This window comes from Gymnoscopelus microlampas (genome assembly GCF_963454915.1).
Source record: "Gymnoscopelus microlampas genome assembly, chromosome: 12".
Classification (NCBI taxonomy): Eukaryota; Metazoa; Chordata; class Actinopteri; order Myctophiformes; family Myctophidae; genus Gymnoscopelus; species Gymnoscopelus microlampas.
The window spans coordinates 2,328,203-2,347,989 of record NC_139949.1 but is presented as its reverse complement, the minus strand read 5'-3'; positions in this window follow the sequence as shown (position 1 = coordinate 2,347,989).

The window sequence follows — 19,787 nt, the reverse complement described above, 5'->3', positions numbered from 1 at the left end:
CCTACAACCCTCGACCCGCAACCTCCCCTCTTCAAACACTAACCTCCACAAAACCCACAAGACCAACCTACGTACCATGGGTGACCATACCTGATTTGTTTGCATGCTGATGCTGTAGATCTGAGTTAATGTTGTTTTCTGCAAGATATTGCTGGATCTGCTTAAACATAATTCCCTCCAGAAGCTTACTCCAGACAGGTAAAATGTTGATAAGCCTACTGTTTGGACCTGTAAATGGCTCCCTACTGTTTTTTGAGAAGTAACCGTTGCAATTTTCCACAAATCAGGATAAGCAAATTCCTTAAAACATATGAAAATATGGCCGACAGGCTTAGCAATTGATTTAGCTGATAACTGAAGCCGTCTGCCATCAATATTATCAAACCCACACGGTTAATCACACTTAATTGTGTGCAGCTTCATATGATTTTTTATTATAGCTTTGGACAGCCCCCTACTCAAAGGCAGCATTTGATGTCTTAGTGTGTTCACTTAACAGAGGAAATAATTATTGAAGAAGTTTGCAATGTCAAATGGTTTAGTAATGAATTATCCATTCAGTTCAATAAATGAAGGTGTTTTGGCCATTTTAACAGACAAATGTCTATTTGATTTAGTTATTTTATTTCTTAGTGAGCGGTAGGCTTGCCAATCTGCTGCATTACCTTTCAGGATCTGTGTCCTTGTTTCGTATTTTGTAGTATCGCTCCTATTGTTTCCTGTCTCCTTGTACTTTATTGTGTAGTTATGTTCCTAGTGTTTCCTGTCTGCCCTAGTGTTTGCTACCTGTCTTGTCTCACCACCCTGTGATTACTTGTTTCTCCACCTGTGTCCTGTTAGTCTCCCAGCCAATCCCTGTGTTGATTGTAGTTATGTTTCACCTGTGTCTTGTTAGTCTGTCTATTTAAACCTCCCTGTGTTCAGTGTTCCATTGTCAGATTAGTTAATGGTGTATTCTGCCCTTGAATGTCCTGCTTTAATGTCAGTTTGTAGCCTGAGTTCATTAATACATCTTCATTTAACCTTCCCTGCCTGCCTGGTTCTGCACTTGGGTCCAAAACTTGTCTCATATTGTGACATTACCTGACATGGCATATTTTTTCAGTAGATCACACACTGCAGAAAATAAATTCATAAAGGAGTCTAATGTAGCATTTACACATATCTTCCCAAGCACAGTATCCCACTCTATTTTCTACATCAGCAGTAAAATAATTTTCCAAAAAGGTTTTATATGTTCTTCTAAGGCCTCCCTCACACAGTTACAACAAGTGTTTTATGGCTGCCTTATGCCTTATCTGTGTTTTATCAGAATGCGCATTCATTTCCCACAATGCTTTATTGCGAGAAGTGGGCAGTTCCGTGAGACGCAAAATGACATAATGTCCGCTGTGTAGTCTTTTCTCAGCTGCTGCTGGCTGCAGTTACCGAGGAGCGCAAATGCTGCTTACACAAAAAGTTGTCTACCAGAGGAAAAAAAGGCTTTGGTGTTGTTTGCAGGCGGCGAGGAGAAAGAAAAGGAGGGAGAAGGAGCAGAGAGAACTTGAAGTAGCCAGGAGGCTGTCAAAATCACGCAGCCACACGTATAGAGACACACGGGCGGAAACGGAAGGCCTACAAATTCACGCCCACTTTTGAGACAGTGCCGCTACTCGGGGTCCGTTAGAAGGATGAACTGCAGCTCTCAATGCATTCCCTATGAGAGGATATGAGAGTTAGCCTACTTTTCAAATATTCCTACATTAACTGGAGACGATATTGATTTAAATAAAAATATGTTTCCAAATGTATGGAGTGTCTTTGTCAACATATCTTCTTGTTTTCTCAATAGATGGTGTGTTTCACATTTAATTTGCCAGTCGGGTGGGTTACCCATAATGTTAACAGAGTGGAGAGGAGCTGACAGACAGACAACCTGTCGCTCTTCCGTGACGTGTCTGTCGTTAATCATTACAAGCGGCGCCGGTTTTGAATAGACGATTCTCCGTGTATGTGGTGAATGGTGTGAACATGGCTTATATGAATTCTCTACCTGCCGCGGAGCTCCGACGGTACAAAGAGAAATTACAACTAGTAGGTTTAGCATGTTGTCCTTACGACTTGCCTAAAAGTAGCTGGGGAAATGACCCAACTAAATGGCCAGACGTGACATATCCCGACATCGTCAATTATCTAGTGGATTCTCCAGGTTTGTAGTAATAGCCTATTGGAAGACTGCCATAGATAAAATATAAAGCGCTCACCTTGCCACGGATGTTCACTCACCATTCGGAACATGTGTGCACTGTATTGGTCCGTATTTCTCAACGAATAAGTGTTTTAATCCAGTCTGTGCCTGAACCCCGTTCAATTTCCTCTTATGCATTGAGTGTAATACCAGCTTTCACCTGATGCGCTCCGCCAGTACACTCATTACGGAATACAGGGAACTTCCGACACAGACGGGATTAAAACACATATTTATTGAGAAATACTGATTAATGCAGTGCACACAGGTTCCGAATGGTGAGTGAACATCCGTGGCTACAAGGTTGGAACTTCATACTTTGCATTTGTCCATGTGCGGATAAGTACAGGCTTTAGAGGAGGATTTTCAGTGACTATAGCGACATTGCGATCAAGACTGTCATGTGATGAATGTATTTTAGAAAAAAGATACATACTAGGCACTGTGCGTGTATATTCACATATCATGCCTAGGAATTCATCTATTTTATTGCAGTTTTCATACAATGTATTTATTTCAATTTAGGGAGCTGCATCAATAGGAATAATATAATAAATGACTGATTGCAGTGTAATCCTATGTAATCCTGTGCTCCTCAGGTGATTGTGTCTGACTTCTTGATATTGTAAATCTAAACTGCCATAAATCCAGTTGTAGTGTTTCCTTTAACATTTGAATACTTTTTCCACTTGTGGAGTTCACAAACCTCTTCTGAATGGTTTCAGGGGTCTATACAACCCACACAATGAAGAACCATCGATCCCTGGATGCTCATATCTTCTTCACAAGTGGATGGGTGCAACCAATACTTCATTTGGAACCAGAGGGATTGAATCACATCATTCTTAAGGCCAAGGTTAAGCCTTCCTGGAAGGTAACCGAGGCATATCATAATGCCTGGGTTGCTGTCAGCATGGATGGGAGCATAATTGTTGCTCATTGCGACTGCACGGCAGGGTAGGTGTTCATTAAACAAAGGTAACATTTTATTTTTCATTGAATTGGACTAGGTTGTCATTGAGAGAATATATATAGCTTTTTTGATAGGCTACACCTTACAGAGTTAGTCATGTATTTAAGTTTCACTGATGTACCTAAATTCTTAACATAATAGTAGGGTAGCAACTGTGGTTGGTTGTTAAAGCAATTTTTCTTTGATTTTCAGTCTTGGTGAGAGCTGCTCACATGTTGGTGCAGTGCTGTTTAAGATTGAGGCATCAGTGCGTCTGGGGATGAATGCTGTTGCATCCACAAGCATTGCATGCGAATGGAACAATGTGTCTGTAAAAAAAGTTGAGGCTGGCCAAATAAAGGACATTATGATATACAGCAGTGAGGCAAAAAACAAACTTAAATCAACTAACAAAATCATGGCCCCAGAATCCACCCTGGCAGAACAAAATGTACTCCTGGGACTACTCGCATCAAGTGGTGAAAAACCAGTAGGTTTGAGCAGTTTTGCCAAATACTCGCATGCTTTTACTCAGCCTGATGTGCCCCCTGTGAACTCCCCCCCCAATCAGTCTCCCGCCTACACTCCGCTCGCTCTTTGGCTCTGAAAATCCTGTACCACATGTTCCAGCAATCACAGAAGAACAGATCGCTTTAGTGGAGGAAGAAACTCTGGAGCAGGCTTCTTCCGATACCTGGCATATGCAGAGGGCAGGCCGCATCACTGGCTCAACTGCACATTCGGTGTTACACACAAACATTTTCAAACCAGCACAATCTGTCATCCTCAAAATTTGTAAGCCTACATCTACACAGCTCCGCAATATATATCTTCAATGGGGAAGAAATAATGAGCAGCATGCCATCCAGACTTACACCCATGCCCGAGGACTTTGTAGCCACACAGAGAAAACCTCAGGAAAGGTGTATGTTTCTCATGAATGCCAAGGCCATTCCAATCTAAGAGTGGAGAAAGCAGGCTTTCACATTTGTCAAAAACAACCCTACCTAGGTGTGTATGTTTCTGAGGATGTTAAAGGTCATTCCAATCTCAGAGTGGAGAAAGCAGGTTTTCACATTTGTCAATAACTACCCTACCTAGGTGTGTCCTGTGATGCCTATGTCCACTGTGAGTGTTGCGGGAAAGGTGTGCTGGAGGTTAAATGCCCGTACAACTGGGGACAGGATACGAAGCTGACACTTGATGACTGGGTACAAGATCCAAAGGGACATCTGTTTAGTCCATTGTCATTGAAGGCCAAGCATTCCTTTTATACACAGGTAAAAGCTGCTTAGTGTCCATGGTCAGTGGTGATTTATTGGTTTTACAAATGAATCATACAAATAGTAAATGTAGCCTACAGTATGTGTTTATGTAAGCACTGTCATCAGAAGGACAACTAATAATGCATTTGAATTATTTTCTTTTCACACAAAGACCCAGATGCAGATGCTTGTGTGTCAAGCACAGTATTGTGATTTTGTCACCTGGACTCCATATATGGCTGTGATATTCCGTGTTAAGAAAGATGATGTGTTCCTCACAACGGAGTTGAGCAGATTGCAACCATTTTGGGAAACACACATCTACCCTGAACTTAGGACAAGATCCCCGGGAGACACAAGTGAAGGAAAAAGGTATCACCAACTAGAATTAATTTAACGTATAATCTAATTTTGAAGTGTGTGTGTGTAAGAGAAAATAAATAAATAATCTACCACATATTTTCTTCGTAGGAGAAAGCACTCAGGCAGTGAAGCTGAAACAGGTATTTATGTCTTTCCTTAATATGAGTACACAACACTCTCACTCATGTTCACTAGAGCCCCCAGACATGGACAATTTTGTCGAGCATGGTGACTTGACCCTCCTTCTCCTCTTTCAGGGTCTTCACAAGCCGAAGTGAAAGGGGGCCATCAAGGATCCTGAACCGGCCTTTCAGGACGCCAATCACCCGCTCTGTTGAGATGACAGAGAAGATGCCCACATGAATTATAATTTAAGTACAGCAAAAGACTGTTTTTTCCCCCCGACGGGATCGGAGGAGATGCCCACAGGAATTATAATTTAAGTACAGCAAAAGACTGTTTTTTCCCCCCGATGGGATCACCACCTTATCGTGGTGGGGTGGTTTGTGCGTCTCCATGACCCCTAGAGCTATGTCGGCAGGAGTATTGTACTCCTGGCAGGGTCACCCACGCCGAACAGGTCGAAGGGTAGAGACCAGACAAAGAGTGATCCCACTGGCCCTCCAGGTTGAGGGTTGGGCTGTGGGCTGATAACCCGCTCCCGGAAAAAACACATTATTACAGAAACCAGAAGCAGAGCAAAGTCACTACCAATGTGGATCCTGACATTGGACTTGACTCTTGACTCTTCCACTTCTTTGCCAGGTAGCTGCTTTCGGCCCTGGGTGAAGGAAGGGGTTAGCAGATGTGCTCCCAGCACAGCAAAGTCGTCAAGCAGCAGGAAGCCTCTGTCAGCCAAGATCTGGGGGGGAGACAAGCAATGGTTCATAGGCTTTGTGCATATCTGTAGCCCCACGGCTCTTGAAGGTGGCATACCAGTTTTCTGTTCGGGGTCATTTTCCACATAGTTATTTGATTGGCTCGATAGCAGATTTGAACTTGAAACACATATGGAACCTTCATGTGTTTCCAGTTCAAATTGCCAGGATTCCAGTAATATATATTGACACATATATTACAGTTATGCACAGAGACAATATAGCATTACAGATCACAGATGACATGACTCTACCTGATCTCCATGGTGATGGTAGTTGGGGGAAAGAAAGCCACACTCTCTCACAATGTTGACATCTGAAGCTCTCCCTCCCCATCCTGTGCTCAGGAAGATGATGTTCCCAGCTGGACTGCACGCAATGAAATACTTTACCGTTGCGCTCTTTTTATAGCTGGAGTAGAATTGGGCTCTGTTAAAGTAAAATTGTTGGATTACCTCAATTAGTTTGTAGAACAAGTACTGAAATCATGCTAACACTTTACATAAAGGTTGGGTCTATAATGCATCATAATTCAATTATAAAGCATTAGAATGCTATAATAAATATGTCTTATATATGCATTATGATGCATAGACCTGACCTTTATGTAAAGTGTTACCAAAATCATATTTAATATCCTACAGATAAATATTGAGTGAATGAATCCCACTCAGTTGGGACACTAACACTAGCTTCAATTATGTTCCACACACCCTAAGTAGTACAACTACCTACCTAGCTTTAAGATTTCTGGATGATTCAATGCGGATCTCAAAGCAGTCCACAATGCAGGTGAGCTTGGGAAACAGAGCTTTCATAGCTGGGGGTGTTGTGGTGTGAATACACTCCCTGTCTGGCCAGTGTATCAGAAACCTGATTTTGCAATATAGCAGGTTGATCCATTTAGAAAAAATGTCTCGAATAGTTGTCTTCCCCATGTTCAGTACATGGCTGAGCAGTGATGTGGATGGATTTTGTCTCAGTTTCAGAAGGACAATGAAGAGCTGGTCCTCTTGGGTAAGTTTAGACTTGCTGGCCTCAACAAATGGCATCAGGAAAGAACACAGCGACTGAAAACCGCTCCAGCTCAGTCCTGTCAGTTCTCTGCAGCGCATATCGTCTCCCTCCACACTCTTTGCCTTTAAATTACCCAACCACCCTGCCTTTTTCTCTAGTTTCAGTGCATTGACCTGCCTCCTCAATGCTTCAATTTCACTGGCCTGGTCCATCGTTTCCTCTCCAGAGTCTAGGCCCTCATCATTTATACCACAGGCCTGGTCACACTTGTCCATTTCTTCGCCAGACTCGTCTTCTTCACTACCACTGCCACTTTCCGCTCCAGACAGTAGAGTAGACCCTCCTCCTCCTCACTGGCCTGCAACTCTCCTGTCTCATATTCTTGTCCTGTGTCCTCTCCTCTCCTCATCTCATCTCCTCCTCCTGTCCCCCCTCTTCCTCTTGTCTCCTCTTTTGCTTTTTCAATATCCTTCTTGTTGGTTGTGGTGGTGGTGGTGGTGGTGTGCTGCCTTTTCAGGGAATTGCTGAAACGCCTCATCTTTAGAGCTGGTGAGGTTGTAGGAGGACGCGAAGGGAATATGGAGGGAATATAGTCAGGGTGGGCAGGGTTTAGATTTATTTGTTCTACAAAAGTAAATGGAAAAAGATCAACAGATCTAACTTGCATTTAATAACAATGGGTAAAAAAAAGAGGAGAAAGGTACAAACAAAACAAAAAAACGGGATGTAGGCAAATAATTTGAAAAATATTACCCCTTTACATTTGGCCCCAGTGTGAAGGAATAAACATGTTTTTGTCTTCAGAAATATACTTGAGTAAAAGTAAAAAGTAGATAATGTATTAAAAAAGTTACTCAAGTTAATTCAGCTGTGTAACAAACTGGTTAAGCACGTCTGCAATGCTGCCGATGAACCAGCCTTAGATCAAGACTATGTTAGATGTATAATTGTGTAATTACGCCTTTCACCGGATGCGCCCCGTTACCACCACCCATTAGGAACTTCGGACAGAATCGGCCACAGACGGGATTAAAACACTTCTTATTGAAACATATGGTTTAATATATTGCACAAAGACTCCGGACCGCTATCTAACATTTGGAGCAACCGGGTCAGCACCGTATATATTTATATTCTACATGTACGGAGAAGTAAGGGCTTTACTGGTGAAAGTCCAGGGCAATCTGGGGGGGGGGGGGGGCACTAAGACTGTCGTAGATATAAAATGTCAACATCGATAAATACATACGATAGTCTTGATCTAAGGCTACTAATGAACATGATTATCAGATTTAATGCAGTAAATTGTATTTACTTATTTAGATCGCCTAACGTTCTTACCAGTGATGAAGTGCTTCTGACATACGTAAAAGTATAGTGAGCTCGGACGCCACAGTCCCCCTTTCTCATCCTCCCTGCGGATTGCCTGCAGCCATTTCAATCGCCTGTCATCATTGGCCGGCAACTGATAAAACATCAAATCTGGGTTTTTTTCCTTGTTGTTCCCACATAGTGGCACACAGCACGATTTCGGCATAATGCCAGTCTGTGTTACTCAGTTCACACGATACACTGTTATTACACAGGATGCTCGACGCTCGTCGTAGTCGCTCAAGGCTTGCTCAACCCGTCGCTGCGAATGTCGCATCTTTCGGAATATATTGGGATGAATGCGTGACGTATATATAATGCGACAGAAAAAAATCAAGATCTCCGATGCTAGCGGTTTTGACACACTGATGGAGTATATTATAGTATATTGTGGGTAGTATATCGAGATGACAGATATGGGACATTAAAAAGGACAAATTAAACAAATGGGACAGTTTATTGGAACACAAAAAAAATCGCTACAGCTTCAGTAGTTAACCAGTGAAATGACGGTCTTTTACAATGCCTCTCATAGAGATTGCATTGAGAGCTGCAGTTCATCGTTCTAACGGACCCCGAGTAGCGGCACTGTCTCAAAAGTGGGCGTGAATTTGTAGGCCTTCCGTTTCCGCCCGTGTGTCTCTATCCATGGATCACACACCGCTTGTCTGTCACGAGCGTCATTGCTGAACTTCAACCTGTTTTTTGCATGTTCTCCATTTACAACCCGTACATCCACATAAACGTTCAGATTTCAAATATAAAGTGCTTACCCCATGGCCACGGATGTTACAATTTTGTGTTGGCCCTCAGAAGTACCCGTATATTCTGTATTGTTTAATAAAAAGCATTTTAATCCAATCGGTGGCCATTTTCTCCGACTTTTCTCCATATGCTTTCAACTACGTGACCCTATCGGTTGGGAGGTGTATTGCAATATGATACATTATAACTCTTTGAGGAAATGGCCACCGATCGATTAAAATGCTTTTTATTGAACAATACGGAAGGTACAGGTATTCATACCCGCCCGAAGTGAATTGTAACATCCGTGGTTATGGAATAAGCACTTTATATTTGAAAATGTGTAAATGGTGAAAGTGCAAAAAACAGGTTGAAATGTTACAAAGAGAAAATAGAGAAAGGTTCAAAATATTAATTGCCTTATTTGTATATTACATTTTTTTTCTTTCCCTCACAGAAGTGTCCCGAAAGCACCGTTGACACCTTTGTACTGTGTATGGATGACACGAAAATTTGACATGATGAAGTATAATAGTAATCCAAAGGGCCACACAGGAATTATTATACTCTGCTAAGTAAAAGTCCGGAATTCTAAATTAACTTAAGTAAAAGTACATACTTTTACTAAAAACAAAAATACAAAACCTACTTTTACTCAAGTTAATTTAGAATTCCGATACAACCTCACAATGTGTCGCAAAGCAACGCATTGTGAGCTTGTAGATTTGCTATTTTCAAAAGATTTTTATACATTTGAAAAGTTGTGAAATGGGACATTCTGCATAATGAGTACTTTCTACTTTTGGTACTTTAAGTACATTTTGATACCAATACTTTTGTACTCTTTGAATTCCGGACTTTAACTTGTAAAAGAGAATTTCAACATTGCAGTATATTGATACTTTTACTTGAGTGAAACATTTTAGAAGCTTTTCCACCACTGTAGCCTACAACAGCTGTATTGAAAAAATAGCCAAATGTCTTCACTGCCATTTGTAATTATCTGACTTTATCTGGAGGAAGAACATCATTGCTTGTACAAGACAGACACGTTAGTTGTAGATCTACATTCTGTGTGCAGAATGAGCGGGGATGTGTTTTACAGTAAGAGCCTGTGTGCTGACGGCCCCTGCTGGCAGAAAAGGGAACATGCATGAGGAACAGTTGAAAAAACAGACACGACAAAGTTTGATGAACCACTGACGCGTGATTTGGGAACGTACGGGACCGGTTGATTGAATTAATTTATGCTTTGCAATAATAATCTAAATCTACAAATTAACCAAAGTTTAAAAAAAATTGTAACCGAGTAAAAAGTACAATTTTACCCTGAGATGTAGTGAAGAAATACTGAAATATGATCCTTTATGATTTTAACAATTACTGTTCCTTAATGATTCCCTGTTAACGGTCCCATTCCTTAACAGCATGCATATATTATTTCATACATATTGTTGTAGTGGTTCTCAAAGTGAGGTCCAAGGACCCTCTGGGTTACTTGAGGGCGTTCCAAATGGACCCTTAAAGGTCTGTAACTCTGAGAGAGTACAAATGGAACCAAATGGACCCTTACAGATCTGTAACTCTGAGGGTGTTCAAATGGAACCAAATGGACCCTTACAGGTCGGTAACTCTGAGGGTGTTCAAATGGAACCAAATGGACCCTTAAGGGTCTGTAACTCTGAGAGTGTACAAATGGAACCAAATGGACCCTTACAGGTGTGTATCTCTGAGAGAGTACAAATACAAAGTGAGGTCAGTGAGCAGTGGTGATAAGAGGTGAGGTGTTCACCTCAACACATCTAGATGTTTTTACTCTCCACCCAACCCTGTGAACCAGAGGGAGGCGGGGTCAACCCTCAAAGGTGTGTGATGGAATTGTTGAATTGATATTGAATTGTTAGGTGCTATTTTATATGTTTATGAATTGAATACCAAGGACCCCAATGGAAACAAGACCGTAAGGACTTTTTTGTTTTTATCCATTTTGACAAAGTGTTTGACTGTTTGTGCTGTTTTCTGTCTAATAAAAAATATTAAATCATTCAATGGACCTTTAGGTGGATGAGAGTAGCTGCCTTTACAGGTGCAGACACACACGCACACGCTGATCTACAAGCTCACAACATGTCGCATCACGGTGTGTTTTGAGCTTGTAGATTGGCTATTTTCACAATAAAAAATAAATAAATGTCAAAGCAAAACTTAAATTTTAAAATCAATACATTTTATTTTAATTGATTATTAGTTGATTTTATAATCAATTAATTAGTTTGATTAACTGATTATAAATCCCAGATTGATTCCCCTTTGACTTGACTGACATGTCGTGTGAAGACTGCAGTATCCATATTTCACCAGCAGATGTCAGTGTAAGTCAGAGGTTGTCATGTCAGTAAGACGGTAGCAGAGAAAAAACACAGAGGCCAACCGAGTGTTCACAGGAGATAAAAAATGTTTTATAAAGTGTTTAAAGGTGCTTCTAGGATAAGCGGTAATGTAGACTTAAAAAGGAAGAGGAGATCTGAGCTCTCAAAAAAATGTGGAGCAGAGGAAGTAAAGTTAAAACAAGTTTTATTCTATAAAAATGACAACATGTTTCGACCAGTTAAACCTGGAACACTATAGTGTCAGGTGATTTTCACCCACACAATTATGTTGATGCGATTTTCATTGTGTTGCTGATGAGGTGGGCGGGTCCTTGGGTACCTTCAGGCTGCTCAGTGACATCATCAAAGGTAGGCTTGTTTTCCTGGCCCCAGCCTCTATGCACAGCAGCCATATTGTAAAACATTCACAGGTGTTACCAATGATACTAAGGGTCTTTTCCATTCTGGTCAGACAGAGTCAGGGTGCTGATATTGTGCATGTTGGCTCACTGGAAACACTCCGAAATGGCCCTTTACGGGTGTGTAACTCTGAGAGTGTACACATGGAACCAAATGGACCTGTAAGGGTCCATTTGGTTCCATGTGTACACTCTCAGAGTTATGGGGGTCGTGGAAATTGAAATATCTGAGAACCACTGTGCTACACTAAATGGAACAGAGCCTTCATTAGTATCATTGTTAACACCTGAGAAGGAAGTGATAATATGGCTGCTGTGCATATCAGCTACCTACTATCTGTTTAAGAAAGTTGTAAGTCGCTTTGGATAAAAGCGTCTGCTAAATGACTGTAATGTAATGTAATGTAATGTAATGTGCATAGAGCCTATTGGAGCCACTAGAGGCGAAATAGTACACACATCCTACAAATGGTCTCCTAAGTAGGCGTGGTTTGCTTCTCCCCCGACCGTCTCACCCCTCCCCTCTCCCTGGCTGACAATGTCATGTGGATGTGCATTTGTGTATTTTCTTCATTAAAGAAAATAAATGCTTTACATGTTTGAAAGTGCACTGTTATTGTTCAAAGATGCTTTTTAAGACACCCATAAAATTCCCCCCACAAACTCACACGTATCATTCAGTCTTATGCTAGATGTGCTCCTGTTTCTGCTGCTCAACATTGTAACAGGTTATTTTATTTATATGGTATATATTTTACCACTATAGACTATAATGTGTTTAGCATGAATGTTTAACAAAATGTCAAGATTCCCAAATCATACCCCATCAACCAAGACCGTTAATAATGGAAAATTATATTATTGATTTAATTTTTGAACTGTCCATAATGATTTCACGTAGGCCTATACATTCACATAGCCTATAGAATCTCAGTTTATCAGTTTTTAGAACATCTTATGGGGACAGAGCACAGAGCATTAAAATCTAATATAATAATACAATATAATAAGGGACAGACAGAGCCCTCTATGTCCGTCAGACTGCAGATGGACTCTTCAGATATCTTCCCAAATCTCGCGAGAGTGTGTTGCTGGGATAGAGAAAGGTCGATAACAAAGTAGATTTTCTCCTAATTTGTGTCTCTAAAAAAAGCCATTTTAGTATGAAAATCGTGTACATATTGTGTGTCTTGTGATGATTGGGTCCAATATTTAGTTCAGTAACCATGGAGCTAAGGAATGGTTCAGAAGCTGTGTTCACGTTCACCCTCCCATTGGAATCAATAGACTCCAACCTGCTTCCTGTCTCCTAAAAAGGCGTCCACCTACGTCACGCAGAAACGAGATCGTGACTCTTGCTATTTGCCTCTTGGCCCCAGCCCTGTTTTATTTGTTGGGTGGATTTTCACCCGACGTCAGTGATAGAGAGTAAAACAAATTGGGTGGGCTCTCCCACAGTTGTCAGTCATGTAGGGAGACTGTGCCTTCGCTGGACAAGGCTCACCCAGGAATGGTGGACCAAAGAAGTTCCCAGCTCCATTATGTATTTATTGTAGGAATTCTTTGTTAACAATTGCCACATTTTCACAGATTCTGCCTACATGAGGTCTTATTATGGTATTGTTTTTTTTGTATAGGGATGAGTTTTTATTTTTATTGTTATATATTTTATATCGAAACACTAAAGATGAGTATCTCAATTTGCCATGTATTGTTGTACTTTATAATATTTTCATGAGATGTATTTTTAATGGAATATATTATATTGGGTAAAATACATCCAACGTTAGTGATGGTGTGATAATATTCAATGTTCTAGGGTTTTAAAGTCTTCATCGGGGCAAGAACTGGACCAACAAACATAGAAACCCATTAAATAGTGTCTATTCACGTGACGTTACAAGTGAACAGGCCATTGATAACCACTAGAATAGTGCCCAGCCTACTCGGGAACGATGCAAATAGGGAATGCAGCATGCCCACCCTGTTATGCCTGTGTCTCTTTTATGGCCATAGGTGGAGATCTCTATATCTGTCTGTACGTGTCCCTTTTATGCCCATAATATGGAGAATGGAGATTCCTGATGTTATCATATATGGGCATATCGTGGGTGATGGGCGGTTCTGGAAAGTCCTTGTGCAGTGGTAAACGTCTGTGGAGAATGTGTGGAGAATTTGGGAAGAGTGCAAACTGACTGCGGAAAGTGGACTGACTAACTAATCAAATGACAGGTGTGGGGAATTTGACTGGTGTGAGGAATAGGCTCTATTCACACATATCATGAAGACATTCACAGGTGTTACCAATGATACTACTGAAGGGTCTGTTCCATTCTGGTCAAACAGAGTCAGGGTGCTGATATTGTGCATGTAAGCCCACTGGAAACACTCTACTACACCAGTGGGTCTACAGTTGGGGTCCAGGGACCCTCATGGGCTTCCAAATGGCCCCTTACAGGTGTGTAACTCTGAGAGTGTACAAATGGAACCAAATGGACCCGTAACAAATGGACCCTTACGGGTCCATTTGGTTCCATTTGTACACTCTCAGAGTTATGGGGGTCGTGGAAACCGGGTGCAGTACGTTAGTCCGACAGCGCAGCGCTCCGACGTTTCCAATACTAAACCCGAACCAAACCCGCACCCTAACCCTAACCGCACGCGGATGCCACATAGTCGGAGAAAAGGTCTGTCGGATTAACGCATGCCTCCCGTGGAAACCACTGTGCTAGACTAAATGGAACAGAGCCTTCATTAGTATCATTGGTAACACATGTGAAAGAAGTGATAATATGGCTGCTGTGCATAGAGCCTATTTGCCAAATCAAGCTTAGGCCTACCTAGGCCTACATAAAAAAAAAACATCAGGACAGGTACAAGTGAGTCTGTAAATATCAAAGGTGGTTTTATGAAGTCATTAATACCGTACAACTTCTGGGTTTAAAGTCAATAACAGTTTTTGTCTGTTAACATTTGAGCAGTGTGGACAATTCATGCATTTTTAAGAACCTATTGGCCTTTTGAGCCAAGATTCTTTTCCAGTTGGAGGTAAGTAATTGTCCCGCAGTGTATGGGCTCGTCTAAAATAAATCTGATGATGCTCAGGAAAAACACCCGTCTAAGAGTGGAAAGATGGTGGCAAAAAAGCCAAATGATTGATTATGGATTTATAATAAATTGAAATGATTTATACTGAATTGTAATGAATTATAAGGACTTATAAGGAGTTAATGAGCGATAGTTAACACCTGATGATGACTTTATGAACAGACAGGCAGACAACAGACAGACAGACAGACAGACAGACTAATTAAGTCATCAGTGTAAGCACAGAGACACTGATGAGACCTTGTTGAGATAATTAACACTGTGTGTGTGTGTGTGTGTGTGTGTGTGTGTGTGTGTGTGTGTGTGTGTGTGTGTGTGTGTGTGTGTGTGTGTGTGTGCGTGCGTGCGTGCGTGCGTGCGTGCGTGCGTGCGTGCGTGCGTGCGTGCGTGCGTGCGTGCGTGCGTGCGTGCGTGCGTGCGTGCGCGTACGCACACAAAGTCGTAATTAAGCCACAAGGTTGTTTAATGATAAACAAACCGCAATTTCTTTTTTTAAATTAAAATCTCCTGTGAATTCATACAGTCTGGATTATTGTCACACACACACACACACACACACACACACACGTTTACTTAAGTAAAACAAGCTGATCATTTCTTTACATCACTTCTCATAAAAATCAGCATTGCTTTTACGTAGATTTGTTGTTTGTTTGACAGACATGAACAGGATGATATTATGGATGATCAGACTCTGAACCTGTTACAAGGAGGTGAGATAAACCCATAAGGCAGTATACAACGTGTTCATGTCAAGGACCCCCACCATGATATATATTTGGCTGTGGACACCAATCTCAGAAATATTTTGTGCCAGGGACCTCCAGAAGTAATGCATACACAATTCATAATAAATATGTTGTTCTAACTGAAGTGGAAGGCACAGTTCACACTACAACTATAATTGGTGTAGTGTGAACTATAATTATAATGTAATTAATTATAGCTATAATAGTTATCGTGCTCGAGTGTGAAAGCTGGTTTATACAGAATGCTAATCAGAATACAGAGCTATTTAACATTTATTTTAGATAAAACAAATAATATCACTTATACACAACGAGTCATGCTTTCCTTGTGTCATATTTTCTATGATGACATACAGTAGTATGTTCTAATATTTATGATGTACAGTCAGTGGTGGAAGAAGTACTCAGATAGTTTATATAAAGACGGGGTGCCGTGATTTTCAGTGATTCTTTCCCCCCCTAAAACATAATCATCAGGTATTATGGTTATACTAGGAGGAAGATTTTTTTCAAAAAAGTGTACAGAAATGGTTAAAATTATGTTTTTATGTGGACACGCCTCCAGTTCATAAAGTATACCTGGTTCTCACCTTAGCACCTCCTCCACCACCTTAGCACCACCCACCTGTCCTAGTCCCTCCTCCTCCTCATGCCCACACCTGTTGTGTTATGATAATGAGGGGGAGGGTATGTTTTTACTATGTCACTAAAGCGCTGTTTTTCTATTGGCACGTTTGAGCCTCCAGGTAGAAACTCAAAGTAGTCATAGAAGACATAAAACACCATAAAAACACCACCAGGGGGCTTAATGAAGTTCTATCAACCTCATAGACACATGAAAAACAGAAAAAGTGCAAAACCATGGCAGCACCTCTTTAAGTAAAACATGTGAGTACTTTTTCCACCACTGCTTGTAGATCAGCTATTTTAAGTGAAAGTGGTCTGTGTGGGTTTTATAAATACGTAACAAATGAAAAGTATTAACAAGAGCTTGTGACTAAATAATAACTACATTGGAACAGGTTATTTTTTTTTACATTTCCTGAAAAGTAACAGTTTTGTACGTACGTGTTTTCCACCTGACCGAGATGATATTTCTATGATTCATGATGAGGTAGGCTGCTGTCATATTCTCTAATATTTATGACGTGTACAGTAAGACTTACAGTAAGATGTATTTTTCATGTCAGACACGTCTGTCTGTCTGCATCATCATAGACAGACAGAGAAAAAGATGAAATATTAAACTCAAATTTTCTGTAACTACAAAACACCTGTGTGTGTGTGTGTGTGTGTGTGTGTGTGTGTGTGTGTGTGTGTGTGTGTGTGTGTGTGTGTGCGTGCGCGCGCGCGCGCGCGTGCGTGCGTGCGTGCGTGCGTGCGTGTGCGTGTGCGTGCGTGTGTGTGTTGCTATGATGTCCTCAGCCTGACAACCTGACATCACTCCTAATCCCTGTGGACGGACACACACACACACACACACACACACACACACACACACACACACACACACACACACACACACACACACACACACACACACACACACACACACACACTTCTTGTTTTCATCATATTGTTTGGATACTTATATGACTTTTATTTGCACTTTTGACTCTGAAACTGTTCTACAATATTCTATTCAATCTACAAGCTCACAATGCATCGCAATGGGACGCGTTCTGAGCTTGTAGATCTGCCCCTAACCCTTTGGGTACATTGCTTTGTACTGTACCTTGATTTGATTCCAGGTAAACTATGAACCTAGCATCTGTCTAAACAACATACTATCTAAATAAAAAAACATTTAACATTGTGGTCAAGAAAAAAAAAAGGCAGTAACAAAAACATGATAACAAATGACCAAGGTGTGTCTGCATGGTCATCATATCTAGTTTAAAGGGATAGTTCACCCCCATAATGATTTTTGGCCGGGACTCGATTAAAAAAAAAAATCTAATTAATTAGAAGCTTTGTAATTAACGGTAGGGTAAGTGATTTACTTTGGTTAAAATAAATGTTAAATAGCTCTATATTGTGATAGTACTAATTGCTATAGGGTGTTTGTTCAGCAAAAGGAGTTTCCCATGTCTCTCCAGCTCTTTATTAAACAGAAAATGCATTTTTGGTGCTCTATCCTGATTGGCTTAAAATGCATCACCTTACACCTACCTAAAATGTACGTATATTCTGTTTACTAAAGAACTGGAGAGACCACTGCATTTGTCAAACAAACGCCTCAATGATTACTATCAGAATATAGTACTTTAACCGTTTTAACAAAAAAATTAAAAAATATATATCTCTTACCCTACCTTTAATTAATCGAAAATAATTGCATATCAATATTTCACCCGAGAAGCCATTTCTTTTCAGTTAAAACAGATTTTGGTATATGAGTTAATCAATGACTGAATACATAAGTTTGAACAACAAAATATAATTGTTTTTTTTTATCAAGGTGGTACTAAAAAGACCAACAGATCAGTATTACCATAAGTATTACCATAGTGCAGTGCAGCAATTTTAGGAATATATTCAGAGATTCAGGTAGCCTATACAAATTCAAGGACCTTCTGTAAACTCAAGCACAAGTAAAACACAATACTTTCAAGTACATTCCAGAACAGTGGAAACCCTGACCACTAGGTGAAATAAAAATACACTAAGTGTGTTAATTATTTTTAAACCCGTGAATTTTCTGTAATTAAAGGTAGGGTAAGTGATATTTTTTGGTTAAAACAAAAAGTATTTTGTTAAAAGGTTAAAGCATTATATTCTGATAGTAATCATTGCTATAGAGTGTTTGTTCAGTAACAGGAGTCTCCCCGTCTCTCCAGCTCTTTAACAAACAGAAAATACATTGTCTGGTAGGTGTCAAAATCTCAGCCAATCAGGAGAAAGTACCCATTTTTAAGCTTATTTTTTATAGTGTTCCAGTTCCAATTCTGCCTGCTCAATTCTTCATCACTTCCTATTTCACTTAATCTATATCCTGATTGAGTTCTCTATCCTGATTGGATAAAATTGGAAATGAAACTGAAACTGCATTTTCTGTTTTATAAAGAGGTGGAGAGACAAGGAGACTCCTTTTACTGAACAAACACTCTATAGCAATGAGTACTATCAGAATATAGAACTATTCAACACTTATTTTAACCAAAGAAAATCACTTACCCTACCTTTAATTAATCCAAATTAATCAGTTAAAGTCCCAGCCCTAGTTTTTTTCTATCGATTTGTCAGACTTGAATTCATGGATATCTTTTAGCTTTTGTCGCATTCCTAAGCCAATAATTTGATGACCGGCGGACCTGTAGGAGACAAAAAGAGTCTCCTTTGTGTCTCCTGCCGGAACCACTGACTACCGGTCCGCTGGTTTTCAAATATGTGTTTTTTTTATAGATATTGAACCAATTAAAATGATTAACAACAGCTTGGGACTGAGTAATAATTACATCGCATCCATCGGAACACTGTTATTTTGTGTTAGTTAGTTTCGGACAGGTTTCAAAATATACTCAAAGTACCCCAAAAGTAAAAGTACTAAAATGTTTGAAGATAGCCGATCTACAAGCTCACAACGCGTCGCAATGCGACACATTGTGAGCTTGTAGATCGGCTATTTTCAAATAGCCTAGGTATAAAATAGGGCTGAAGTGGTTAATATATGTTTTATAATGTAATACTTTATATCTGCAAAGTAACTAGTAACTAAAGCTTTCAAATAATTGTGGTTTGCCTCTGATGTAGTGGAGTAGTGCCTCTGATGTAGTGGAGTAGAAGTAAAAGTATAGAAAACTGGAAATGCTCCAGTAGAGTAAAAACACCACAATTGCACTGAAGTACAGTACTTGAGTAAATGTACTTAGTTAGGGCCTACTTTACACCACTGCCACCCGACAACCATAAAGTATTTTCTGCCACAGAGTCACCGGAACAACAAAGAACTCAAACGCAGGAAATCAAACGAGTGTGAACCGGTTCCGTTCTGCCGAGCAGCTGGATCCAATTAAAAGCCAACATGAAGATAAATGGCTCGTTTGGAGTGATTGATCATTTAGAGGATTAATTACCCGCGCTGATTGTCAACATCAACGATCCCAGGGGTCCGGTGCCGATAACCCCGTCCCCCCTGATCAGATGATATGTGAAATGTATTGATTACATGATCAGATGATATGGGAAGCTGTATTGATTAGGTGACGGCTGGACGTCACATGCGATCAGTGTCGCCAAGTCAGCTTATTGTAAGCGACTTTGGGCTTGTTTTTTTTCCGTATAAAGTCGCCTGTGAATATTGGTAGTTGCAGGGTTTATTGGGG